The 12,972-nt window shown below is 34.4% G+C and overlaps 1 pseudogene; it reads right to left on the bottom strand.

Annotated features, from left to right (window-relative positions):
- Positions 1-1,912: 1,912 nt before the first annotated feature.
- On the bottom strand, positions 1,913-4,338 carry LOC149559034 (L-type lectin-domain containing receptor kinase IX.1-like; annotated as a pseudogene).
- Between the last annotated feature and the right edge of the window lie 8,634 nt (positions 4,339-12,972).

The following is a 12,972-nucleotide window of genomic DNA, read 5'->3' as shown; positions in this document are numbered from 1 at the left end:
ATCTTTCTAATGTTCTTATGTCAAATACCACAAAAAACTACTACATTGACATCAATGAAAAACACATTCATGAATGTAAAATATCATCATGATAATAATCTAATCATATTTCTACAATACTCCCCCATAGGAATATCATCAACATTCATGCTTCCAACATCTTCATGTAAGTTTGTTCCTATCCTTGGCTTTCCTTCATTTGTTTCTCCTTCCCAGTGGAGATGAGCTTTTGTTGTAGTGTTGACTCTTCTTCTTTTGGGAGGGGGTTTTCTTTTTCCCGCTCTCCTCACCACTCCCTTCTATTTCTAGTATGGAGGTGTTGGGGTTTCAGTTTGTCTTTTCTTCAACATTGTGTTCATCATTGTGATCATATTTTCCTTCTAAAAGAATGTTGATTAGTGTTGGTTTGTTCCCTACTCTTCATGTGTTGAGCACTATTTTTTTTTGTGTTGGTACCCCTTCTCTCCTCAAGTATGACTTGTGTTGAGAAGGATTTCTAGGCACCTTCCTTACTAGTGGCCTTTGTCATGCTTTGTTCGAATCAAGCATCATTTTGGGGTTTGATGTCTAGTTGGTTTTTTCTTCTTTGACGTGTGGTTTATCTTAGTGCTCTCATACGAGACTATGGAAAAATTATGTCTTCTACCAATGCTCTAGCCTTCTCATGTTTGATGGGATTTTGTTTTTCAATTACTACTATGTTTTATGAGGGACCTTAGCACCTCTTTCTCATTGGCGTGTAGTTGTGCGATTGCATGGGATCTTTCTTTTTCAAGTATTTCTTGAGTCTCATGTTCGGTAGGCTTTGCCTCTTTTTGGATCTCTTTTTCTTTAGGTTCTCTGGGTTCCATCTCTTCCCTAGCATTTGGGTATGGTTTGGCAGTGGTTCTTTTGTCCCTTTCTTCTATTATTGCTACTCTCTTTTGTATGTTGGAGTTTATTTCTCAGTGGCTAGTCTTCTCTCCTTAATATTTTACTGTCTCTTCCTCCTAGGCATGTGGTTATGGTTTTGTATTACCTCTTCCATCTTCTTCCAATGTTGTTATCCTCTCATGTTTAGTTTTCTTTGGTTCTATGTGGCTCTCTTATTGTTTATTTGATGTTTGGTTCTTCTCCAGAAGAAATGACTTGTCTTCTCATTTTTTCTTTTTATGACTCCCATTGAGATGGAATTAGATCTTTTTGAAGGGGCTCTCCTTTATTGGTTTTAAAGGTTGTTGGTGACTTTTTTCTTTAGGTGCCCCTTTTCTTGGCAGTTTTTCCTATGAAAGTGGTTAACTGCATGTCTAAGGTAGTTTGCCATGGTTTTTTCTTTAGGAGTTTAGTGTTGTTGAGGAGGTTTCCTCCTCCTTTCTCCTTGCTTGTTTAGAAGGGTGGTTGCAACTATTTTACGTTGTGGGTTGTCTTGATGGTTGGTTGCAAGGTGTTCTCTTTGGTTGCTAGTTGGGTGATCCTACCTAAACCACTTGGATTTTGCAATTTAATCTCTTGTATTTTTTAGGACCCAAGTCCTGAATGGTTGTAGCTCCGTTCAAAATCTTTTCACATTCGCCTTTGGTTATTTTTTTCTTCAATATTATTTTCTTATAAGATTCAGGTCATCTAATTCCACTTTATCTAATTAGAACAAACTTAAATTTCTAATTAAAATAATTCTCATATTATAGAATTTTTTTCTATAAGATAAAGATAAAATCATTTTACCCAATATATAACACATGAAATTGCTTGAACTAAGAATGAAGATGTGTGATCACTATTTACCATATTATACCTATTACCTTTGTATTGGCAATACTAATACTTACATCATTGCATTAGGTCGATATAAAAATCCACTATAATTTTTCAAAACTGGAAGCCAACATTTTTTTATTTCAGTAATAATTTTTAGAACCTTTTTTTTTTAGTTTCATGGAGCTTGTATTTTACCATACATTGGAAATGATGGTAGTTCAAGAGGACCTACAGTGCCAGCATACATGGTTATTGGATAATTAAGTGGAACATGAGGTACCTCTGCTTCTAATCTCAAAATGTGCATCACTTTTCTCATGCTCGGTCTCGCTTTCAGATATGGATGAGAACACAACTATCCCAACATAAGCACCCTCTCCATTTCATTTGCATCAAAATTCCCATTCAACCTCTTATCTGCAGCTGTCAAAAGCTTTCCCTGAGAATGAAGATCCCAAACCCATTCCACCAGTCTCCATCCATGGTCTTCTAAGTCGGAGTCAACCACTCACCTCCCACAAGCAATTTTCAAACACACCGCTCCAAAGCTAAACACATCCCATTCAATGCTGGGCTTACGCGATGCCACACATTCAGGTGCGATATATCCAATTGTCCCAGCTATAACAGTCGATGCACCATTCCCAAAATTACCTTCAATTAGTCTTGCTAGCCCAAAATCTCCAATCTTTGCTTTGTAATCAGAATCCAACATTATATTGCTAGACTTCACGTCCCTCTGCACAACACGCTCTTTGCAATCCTCGTGAAGATAAACCAGCGCTGCAGCTATGTCGCAAACAATAACATAACGTCGTCTCCAATCCAAACAAGTGCCGGAGAGAATGTACTTGTCCAGACTTCCGTTTGGCAAGAATTCGTAGACGAGAAGCAACTCACCCTTTCGATGGCAGTGGGACCAACCCAAGAGTTGCACAAGATTACGGTGTCTCAGCTTACTGATAATGGTGACCTCCGAGATGTATTCCTTTTTGCCTTGTTTGGAGCGTTGGGAGATCCTCTTGACGGCCACAGCCTCTTTTGAACCAGGCAACACGCCTCTGTAAACATCGCCGAAGCCTCCCTCTCCGAGCTTTTGCTCATGGCTGAAATTATGAGTTGCAGCGCTGAGCTCAGCATGAGAGAACTTGCGCGGTCCTTCAGCAAACCGTTTGTCCATCTCAACGTCCTCCTTCACGTGACACCTTTTATATCTCCAATAACACAACCCCGCCCCGTTTGGTTGCTGGAAGATGAGGGTCAAAACCGGGTTATAAGGGGTAAAATCAGGTTTTGTAGAAAAACATGGGCGGTTCGTTAAAATTATAACCTGGTTTTCAATTTCATCTTTCAATTTTGGTCAAAAATTGGAAGATGTTTCTTCCAATAAAAAGGTGGAATTCAAAATTAAAACCAAGTTATAAATTTTATGACAGTTTTTTTAATAATATTGTGGCGTCCACGGTATATTCATCTTCCGTGTCAACCAAACGGACCATTGACTTTCCAAACCACAAAACCAGGTTTTCAAAAACTTGGTTATAAGATACCCTGGTTATGCCACAAATTCATCTTCCCCAACCAAACAGGGCCTAAGCGCAAGTCCAATAATGGGAGCGACGATCGATACTAAAACATGATTGTTCTTCGCAGGAATCGGCAAATAGTGAGAATTGAAATCCCAAAAGTAAACACTATGGTGGTCCGCTGAATGCGCAGTGGAGGCCGAAATGCCGACCATGATTTTCTGGGGAAGAAACTTTGTGAGATCAATGTCATACGATAAAGCTGGGGTTTCTGTTTTTTGTTGGCTGGTCGTAAGAAACACGTGAAGCGTCTTTGCTATGCCGTCGTAATGCACCCATGCCTCCACCATGTTTCCGCTACGAATATCTATTACCCAATTACTGAACACGGATATGTTCGCCTGCAGAATAAGATCGTTATGGCGGAAACAAATACATTAGAAAGAAAAGATCTTCGGAAAGGAAACTTAAAAAACGTAATATCACAAGGCAAAAGCGATTTGGAATGAAAACAGACTGAATTGAGTAAATGTACCTTTGAAACAATGCTGTTTACATTAATTCCCACGTGGTTGTTATCTGGGTCGAACGGATCATTTTTGAAAGTGTCGAACTCCACGGCAACAATTTGATTGGAAGAGTTACCATCTGTGGTGTGGTTAAAGAGACCGAGCCATTGGCCTGTACAGTTTGCTGGCGGCTCAGAGTCGAAAGGGGCGAGGAAGAAGGCGAGCCCATCGCCGTATTGGTGTGACAAATAATCGCTTGTAAGAACTTGAAATTTAGAATAAGAAGTAAAATTTACAAGAAAAGAAGACTTGTCCCAGAGATGAATTGGTTGGTTGTATGTCATCCTGGAAAAAGTGGCCCTTGTTTTGTCTCCAGTTGAGAGTTGCACGTAACTCTCGTTGGCGATGGGAAGGGGGAATGGTACGAAGCTGGCGACACCTTGCAGGCTGAAATCCGTTTCAGGACTCGGAAATGTGAAGGTGAGGTTTTGTGCTTCCGCTTGAATGACAACACCAACAAACGCAAAACAAGTGAATACCAAGAGCAGAGATGAGATGTTTGCCATGGGGGCAATCTATTCATTTTCTTCTGTTATGTATGTAAATCATCTGCTAAGTTATGTACCCTCTCGCTTGTGTCCGTCGACTGATTCCGTTGAGAGATATGACATTATGGACGGCTTAATTAAGGCTGGCTAAAAATCAAAGTTTCTTGAACTAATCAAGTCATGGAGTCCTCCGTCCACTCAATCCACAATTGCTTAGTTATGTACAACCTTTCTGTACCATACTACTCGACATCAACTTCAACTTGTTTTTCGTCTTTGAAGCTTTGTTACCTCCAAAGCGCAAAACTTTTAATGATTTTATTTATTTTAATAAATGAAAAGGGTAAACCAAAACAAAACAAAAATGTAGCTATCCTCGTTACAAAATGTACTATTGACTAAATTTCAAAAAATTAAAAATACACTAATTTAAAAAAAAAATTATCATTTGATCTTCATGATTTGCATATTTCGTAATCGAAAACAACGAAAAGTTTGAGAAAAAATAATTGCAGTTTCGTGAATATGAACAAAAAAGGTGCTTGACTTTATTTCATCTTTGGTGCATTTTGTCTAGAGATTAGCCAGCATCGAAAAAAATATGTATTGAAGAAATATGAATATATATATTTTAATTTTTTTAATTTTAAAAAAAGAGAATACTAAATATATTATATTATAATAACTAGTTCAAGGACTCCTTAGAGAAAGAAGAAACCTTGATTCACGGTCCAAATATAATAAGAAAAATAAATTAGAATTTCTATAGAAACCCCCCCAAAATGCTCAAATCTGCTATCTTGAGCCAAATTACAATATAATGTATATTCATATCTCCATCACCCCCTTTACAAAAACAACATTGGCAATTAACAAAAGTCCTATGATCATACTGCAACTTGAGATGTCATAATACTACATACCATATTGTTTATATCAACAAGTATAAAAGACATCACCAATGAATATAATTAAAGTGTACCGTTATAAAAGAAAAAAGGAATACGATCATGTTAACATGCAGAGAGAATAAACCTCCTTGTATCAACTACCAACAAATGTTAATATATTATGTATTCCTCTCGAAATAATTTAAATAGTAAAACAATGTTTTGAAGTAATTACAAGAAAAAATTTAAATGGTTTATTCATTTCATTATACTTATTTAATTATAGTGGTAATTATGTAATCTGGTCATTAAAATTTAAAAAAAGTTTAGAAGATTTAGTTATGAATCAAAATGAATGTATATATAAAATATATTTACTCGATTAACTATTGTAAATATAAACTTTCACATATTCTTTACGGTTAGAAATAAAAATAATTAATCAATTGATAGTTATTGATAAAATATTAGCGATCAAAATAATTTATCAATATTAACATTAAACAAAAATAATATAATCATTTAATCTATATTATATTTTTCGTATTAATATTCTTACCTATATAATGTATCAAAATGATGATCCTATACAATAGTCAATGATCTTATATTGTAGTCAATAAGAAAATACACATTTATAATCTTGGTCGATAAATAAAATCTTTTTGGGCACTAATGATCCATGCATATGTAGCATGATTTGACATATCCCTTTGTTTAGGTATACAACTCCTCTTTATTAGGGTATAAATAGCAACACAAATTTGGTAAAATATGGGGGAGGATGGGTGGGACTTGTTGGCAATATGGTCATATAGATGTCTTGATAGTTATCATTTATGGCAACACGTATTTAGCATTTCATTTATGCATTTAGAGTTAGAAAATTGTCTAAGTGTTAGACAGTTTGCAATAGTACAGAGACAAATGTGATGTGTACGGATGACTCACTGAGAGTTAGCTTATGTGCAATTGAGGAAAGTCCTATGATAGTGTCATGATGATGTGTGTCAGTGCACAGGTGTGTATGGATTGTACAGTGCGAGTTGTGATTGAAATACCAGTATAGATATTTGAAAGAGCAAAATAGAGCATAGCAGAGAATTGAGTTATACGACTTAGGAATTTTTTTGGTAACAAAATAATTACTAAGTCATGATGAGCCCACTTTGTGCATGTTAATCCATAAGTTATTTTATATTATGTCAAGTGTGCAAAGACGTGAAGGTCGAATGAGAAGAGATTTACTAATTTGCAAAATATAAGTAGAGATCTTATCTTGCACAAATAAGTGTGTGATCAATGTGATATTTGTGATAGATGTAAAGTCGATGAGATGATATCTGAACTATGTGATGCAAGATCTGATGTATGATCAGAGCAAGTGTGAATTACAACATTGAGAAAGTATTGTATGTATATATATTCTTGTGAAGAGGGTGGAAGTACAATGTTGTGTCACCTTTCAGGCAAACTTATTAAAATGACTTAATTTGAGTATTTCTATCCAAAAATCAATTTTGTTCAAACATATGATCTAGATAAATTCATTCTAGCCAAGTTATATATGGTCTCACACTTTTTTGATTGGAAATGTCTATTAAATGCATGTTTTATACTAGTTTGTATCTAATTACTAAAGAAATAAATTTATTTAAGAAAACTAACGTTTCAATAAGTCTTACTTTTTTTTTATGATATATTTTAGTAACATATAAACACCATTTTATAGAGCTCAAAGTCAAGAGTATTCTTATAAAGATTTTATAGTGTTTCAATTAGATATAGTTTATTGTAATTAAAAAAATTTGCAAGCACTTATTTTAACACTCAAAAATATTTTAATTTTGAGAAAGAAAAAAATATCAAATCATATCAAAAAAATTGTAATTTTTCTTCTGGTTAGAATATATTTGTTTTGAAAAATGTGGTGGGAGATGAAAACTATCGATTTCAGATGAGTTGAAATTTGAATCATTATAAAAAAGAAAATATAGGTTTAAAGTCAATTTTTATTTTTGATTGTTCTAGCTATATATATTATCTATAACATAGTTAGAGTTCAAATGGAAATATATTTATTTTCATATAGGTTTTTGGTGGAAACTAAACCCCTAATTTTCAACATTTTTTAGCAACTAAAAATTATCTATAAAAATTAGGAAAATATATCAAATCTTATTCCAAATTATTATTAAAAATTATAATCCTAAACTTCATCAATTTATACACATTTTATTAGTTTACTTCATTCTCAAATTCTAAATAATAATACCAGTTTCATGTCATTGAAGGTGAACAGTTATACTTTTGTTAGCCTTTTCCTTTACAATAGAGTGACACATGTTTGTGCTTTTACCAAAGAACTTTAATGTATAAATGAATGTTAGGGAAGTGGGCTCTTCTTGCATACATTGTATTTGATCTACCAACTCCTAATAGGGTTGAGGCTTCTAACAAGGCCTAGTCCTCTAACAAGGAATCGAGACACTATAAATATTCCATAGACTCCTAATAGGGTCAATATCCTTAATAGGATTCTTTTGTTTCATGGATCATCTAGTAGGCATCATCCCCACCAAGATTTTCATTGGCCAGGGTCTCCCTAGTTAATAAATAATGGTGTTATGAGTTCTCTATGCACATGGTTATATTTATTGTTCAACATTGTTGGTTTACTTTCATATGCATGTTATAAAGTAATTAACAATATTTAGTTGTGGGAAAAATTTTGTAGAATACTGATTCACCCCCTCCCTCCCCCCAGTATTTATCTATTTTTAACAATTTGTATCAGAGCCCAGTTACTTTGAAGAAGTTTAATAGCTCGAGTAAGATCGCTATGAATATGAAGCAGTTAAAGAAAAACCTTGAAGAAGATCTTGAACAGATTGACATTCTTATAGAAGAAAGAGATAACCTAAAAGATAGGTATGAAGATGCACATGTTTATATTGGAAAACTAAAAGAAAAGATTGATGATATGATACCTGGAAAAGAATCAATTGTGCAGACAAGTGACAATGATGAAGTAGAAAATCTCAAAAAAAAAAAAAAAAAAAAAGAGATCTTGAAACATGAATTAAAAATTGTTGAGCATAGGCTAATTCTTAATAAATATGGTAGTAAGAGTGAACTGAAAATTGAGAATGCGGACCTTAGATCCCTATTGAGTCAAGTAACATATGAATTAGATACTTTCAAGATTGAGCATGCAAAATTAGAAAAGTACAATATCATTGTGAAAGGAGAATTGACACAAGCTAAGCAACAATTAGAGAAACTTTATTCCAATAGTGAGAAAATTGATGAACAGATATTTCACTAGAGACCTTATGATAAGACAGGACTTGGAGATCTTACTGGAGAGAAATCTAAAAAGAAAGTTGAAATCAGAAGAGAACTAGATCCAATTATTGAATTCCCTAAAGAGTCTAATCTGAGTAAGGTAGAGTAAAGTAAAACTACTAAAGTATCGAAAGAGATTGAATTAGTTGATTTGTTAGTGAAACATGATGAACCTAAGAAAATAGAGAAAATTGATAAACCTAAGCAAGATGAACCACTCAAGGAAGGAAGACATGAGTTCAGAGGTAGATGTTTCATATGCAATGAAGTTGGTCATATGAAAAGAGATTTCAAAGGCAAGTTTTTTAAACCTATTACTAAGTTCTATTATTATAATTGTCATGGTTATGGACATAAAGTAGTAGATTGTAAGAAACCTAAGTTTGATGGTAATAATGCAGATAGTCGAATGTTTAAGAACACTAACCTTATAAGTAATGAAAGAGGGAGATCATAGAACATATCCAATGATGGAGAGAGACCTAATGGAGAAAAGAACCAGTTTGTGTGTTACAAGTGTAACAAACCCGAACACATTGCAAGAAATTGCAAAGCACCTGAAAGTCAAAATGGAACCAATCAAAGAAGAAATGCACTTGTATGTTAATTATATAATAACTTTGGACACACAATGAGATATAGAAGAAACTTCAATATGAATCCTAATTGCAAAAGGAACAACAAAAATGACAAAAGGAATGGAAATGGTAGTGAGAACAATTAGAAGGAAGCATTCAAGGAACATGTTGATGAATTCAAAGAAGCATTTGTGAAAGCTAAGGATCCAGAAAGCTTTTAAATATATAGTTTTGGAGGAACAATATTTCGATGCACCTAATGAGACATTGAAGTCAGCTTATGTTTGTGACTCATCCTACCTGAATTAAGTAGCTTCAAAAGAAGCAAAGTGTCAGTATGTCAAAACTGATGTTAGAGAGTGCATTGGAAGTTACACAGTTAATAGAAGGTAGAGGAAAAAGAGAGAAAGCTATGATTAAGTGTGCAAGCTTAGATATGATTGCATTAAGCAAGCATTCAAAAAACAAGTTTACTAGTGAACAGAGACAATATTTAAAATATGTGGTCGATACACATTTAATGTGCAGTCTAATTTGAAATGATTTAGAGATCACGAACAAGATTGTGAGAACCATTTATCCATGTGAAGTGTCTTGAGAAAATTGAAGAGCAATTTGACAATGATTTAAAGTGTGAAAAGAAGTTCTTGAAGTGCAAAGTTTCAGAAGCCCTAAACACAATTTTAAGGTATTTCACGAAGCTAAAACTAATTTTTTTAGTGCATACAGTTGAATGTCAATGGGTAGTCAGATTGTTTATAATGTGAGTGAAAGGACACAATATATATTCAAGAAACATCTATTTGTTTCACTTATGGATGACCCATTAAGTGTATTTTCAAAAGTTTCAGAGAATGTGCTTCATGTTCAAGACATCAGAAGCTATATGCATTGTAAAATTGAGAGAATAGGTGATGAAGATATACACAAGGACTTAAGGACTATGTGTAATAGTGACCTTTCCTTGAAGTCTAAGTATGTGTACCTAAGCAAGTTGAATTTAGTAAAGTATATGTTTCATACGGAGTTTGACAATAATGATTGGACCTGAATCATTCTAATTTAGATACATGATGATATATTCTAGTAAGGTGATGTGCAAGTTGAAATTGATAATGACCTAATTCACAAGGTCACAAGATTGAGTAAAGAGGGATGCAATCATGTAAATGAGAAGAATGTAAGGAAGATGGTTGAGACAAACCTAAAAACAAGATTTGATGGAAGGAACATGAAGGTAGATTCAATTCACGACAAAGGAGTGAAATTTTTGAGTAAGATATTTGTGTACAAGTTTAAGCATGGTTCAAGGGTTAACTTAGTACTAGCTAGATTTTTACATGTAGATTATGTAATGAAAATTCAGGGAAGAACAGTAATTTTTTGTGAGATTGTTAGATTGTAGTTGTTAGATAACATTACACAAGTGATGAAGACAAAGAGCTCATTCTTCATATTTGAGTCCTTACTAAATCATTTGTTCTTTTATGTAACAAGGAAGTTCCCAAGCATCACAAATTGGGGTAGCAATGAGTGCACAATGGAATTGGTTGCTCAATATTACAGATCAAAGCTGGAGAATGTCAAAGATGATGACATTGATAAAATGATGAATGGTTTCTAGAGTGAAATCAAATAGAGGCACAGAATACCTCTCTCCATGGTAGCTAGAGAAGTACAAGGATGATATATGCTTCATGGTGGAGGAAAAAAAAACATGCATGAAAGCTGTGGAACCAAGGGTTAAGTTCATAGAGCCCATGGGATATGAGATGAGTGAGGAGCTTATTGAAGGGTATGCACAAATCATACTTCAATCTAAGAAGGACACTAAGTGCCCTAGATGGGGAACCTATGATGAGAAGATGAGAATAGTTCATTCTAAACTACACAGCAAGGAAAGCAAGAAGAAAGTAGAAAAGGTAATTGATTCCATCCTTAAGGAATTAGGTATGACCTATGGCGAGTTCAATGAAATGAAAGGAATTGCACTAGAGATGAAGATAAGTGGGCAATCTGAAGTGATAGAAGAAACTCCTATTGTAGTTGTAGAACCTTTAGAAGGTGTAATCATTATACAACCATTTGCGTAGGCCCCCATTGCGCCATATGCAGCAATTGCATAAGTGCAACCAAAAAAGACAAGAAGTGATCAATTGAGAAGGTAGTCAAAGGTGGAAACACCAATTGCATAGAGGAAATTAAGGATAATGGTGAAGGTTAAGAAAGAACTTGCACCATCCACCATGAAAAGGGTCAAGTAGACCACTAGCGGACAAGAAAAGAGAAGGAAGACACTGCAAGTCAGTGAATCTGAAGATTTTGAGGATGAAGTTGAAGATAGACTTGTTGAGCAAGCAGTGCAGTGAGACACAACTCTGACAGGAAAGAACGCATGGAAACCAAATGTAGAAACCTTAACATACAAATTAGCAATGATGATAATCTTGTACAATTGACCAAGCATTATAATTTGTACAATAATATGGATAGAAGGCAGTTAGAGAATCTCATAGTAAGGAACATGATACTATGGAATAAGAGGTTTGATAGCATATGAAGTAAGATTCTAGAAGGTCTACTTAATAGGCTATTAAAAAAAAAGAAAAGAGTGTTAGAAGAAGATAATAATTTGAGAATAATAATGATAAATAAGTTGTGTGATACTAACTCCAAGGAGGACTCAGATAGAATTTTGAAGGGTATTGAGCTCTTGTTGAGGAAAAAAATAAAAAAAATTCTTCTTATGGGAGGCAACTATGAGGATTTTAGGAAGGAAACAAAGGAGGCAATTGTAAAGCTCATGACCTTAATTCCAGAGGTGAGTGCGTAGTCCAAACCTATGAGTCTAGTTTATGTGGAAGCTAGTACACCTTCTAGTGGTGAGGAAGAAGCAAAGGAGACACAACAGGCACTCTCACCACCACACATTGTTATGTGTATTGAATCCATGCAAGTGGATAGTATTCCCATAACTATGGATGCAATGGAGAATCATTTTGCAGCTTTTGGCCAAACCATTGTTCGCAATATCACAACATATACCAGCTTTGATGATGATGAAGAAGAGAAAAAGAAAAAGAGGGAAGAGGCTAAGAAGTAGAGGAAGAAGAAAAGAGGAAAGAGGAGAAGAAAAGTCTACATGAAGAAAGGAAGAAGCAAGAAGAATAGGAGAGAAAGAAGGAAAAGGAAAAGAAGAAGAAAGAGGAAGATGAAAGGAAGAAGAAAGAAGAAGAAGAGAAAATGAAGAAAGCCAAAGAAACAACTGAGAAATTGGAAGAAGAGAAGAAAAAATATGAGGAAGAAAAGAAGATTGTAGTTACATCTACTCCATTTGTAAGTCCTATGGTAGTAGTAGCAGTAGCAATAGTAGCAGTGACATCTAATGATGATGATCAAAAGGGACTGATAAGCTCATTAAGAAAATTGTTTGAGAAGAATAAATCTATGAAGTATCTAGAGAAGAGACTAACTGAAGTCTTGGACAGTATGTAGAAGACAATTACCAAAACTATAGCCATTCTAGACTTGTCAAAGGCCAAGGAACTAGTGAAGACCTTTGATCAGGAATTCACAACTTCAGTTGAGGTAGCGTTAGCGCAAGCTCGGTTCAAGCATGATGTAGCACTATTTGACACAGTGTGCACAAATGTGAAAAATGATTTGAAGGCACTACTGTAAGAATCAAGGAACTCAGGAAACACATCGATAAAGGCAAAAAAAATTATGAAAAGTGCACATTTTCATACAAGTACCTGACAAACTTTGAGAGTGAGATAAAGGGTAAGATGAGTGAACTTGAAACACTCACTACAAAAAGTATAGCTCCCAGAGAC

This window comes from Cupressus sempervirens, chromosome 5 (genome assembly GCF_028749045.1).
Source record: "Cupressus sempervirens isolate cs-2001-9-10 chromosome 5, ASM2874904v1, whole genome shotgun sequence".
In the NCBI taxonomy this organism is placed as follows: Eukaryota; Viridiplantae; Streptophyta; class Pinopsida; order Cupressales; family Cupressaceae; genus Cupressus; species Cupressus sempervirens.
Note: the sequence above shows the minus strand (reverse complement) of the source record. Positions and strands in the feature narration are given on the sequence as shown.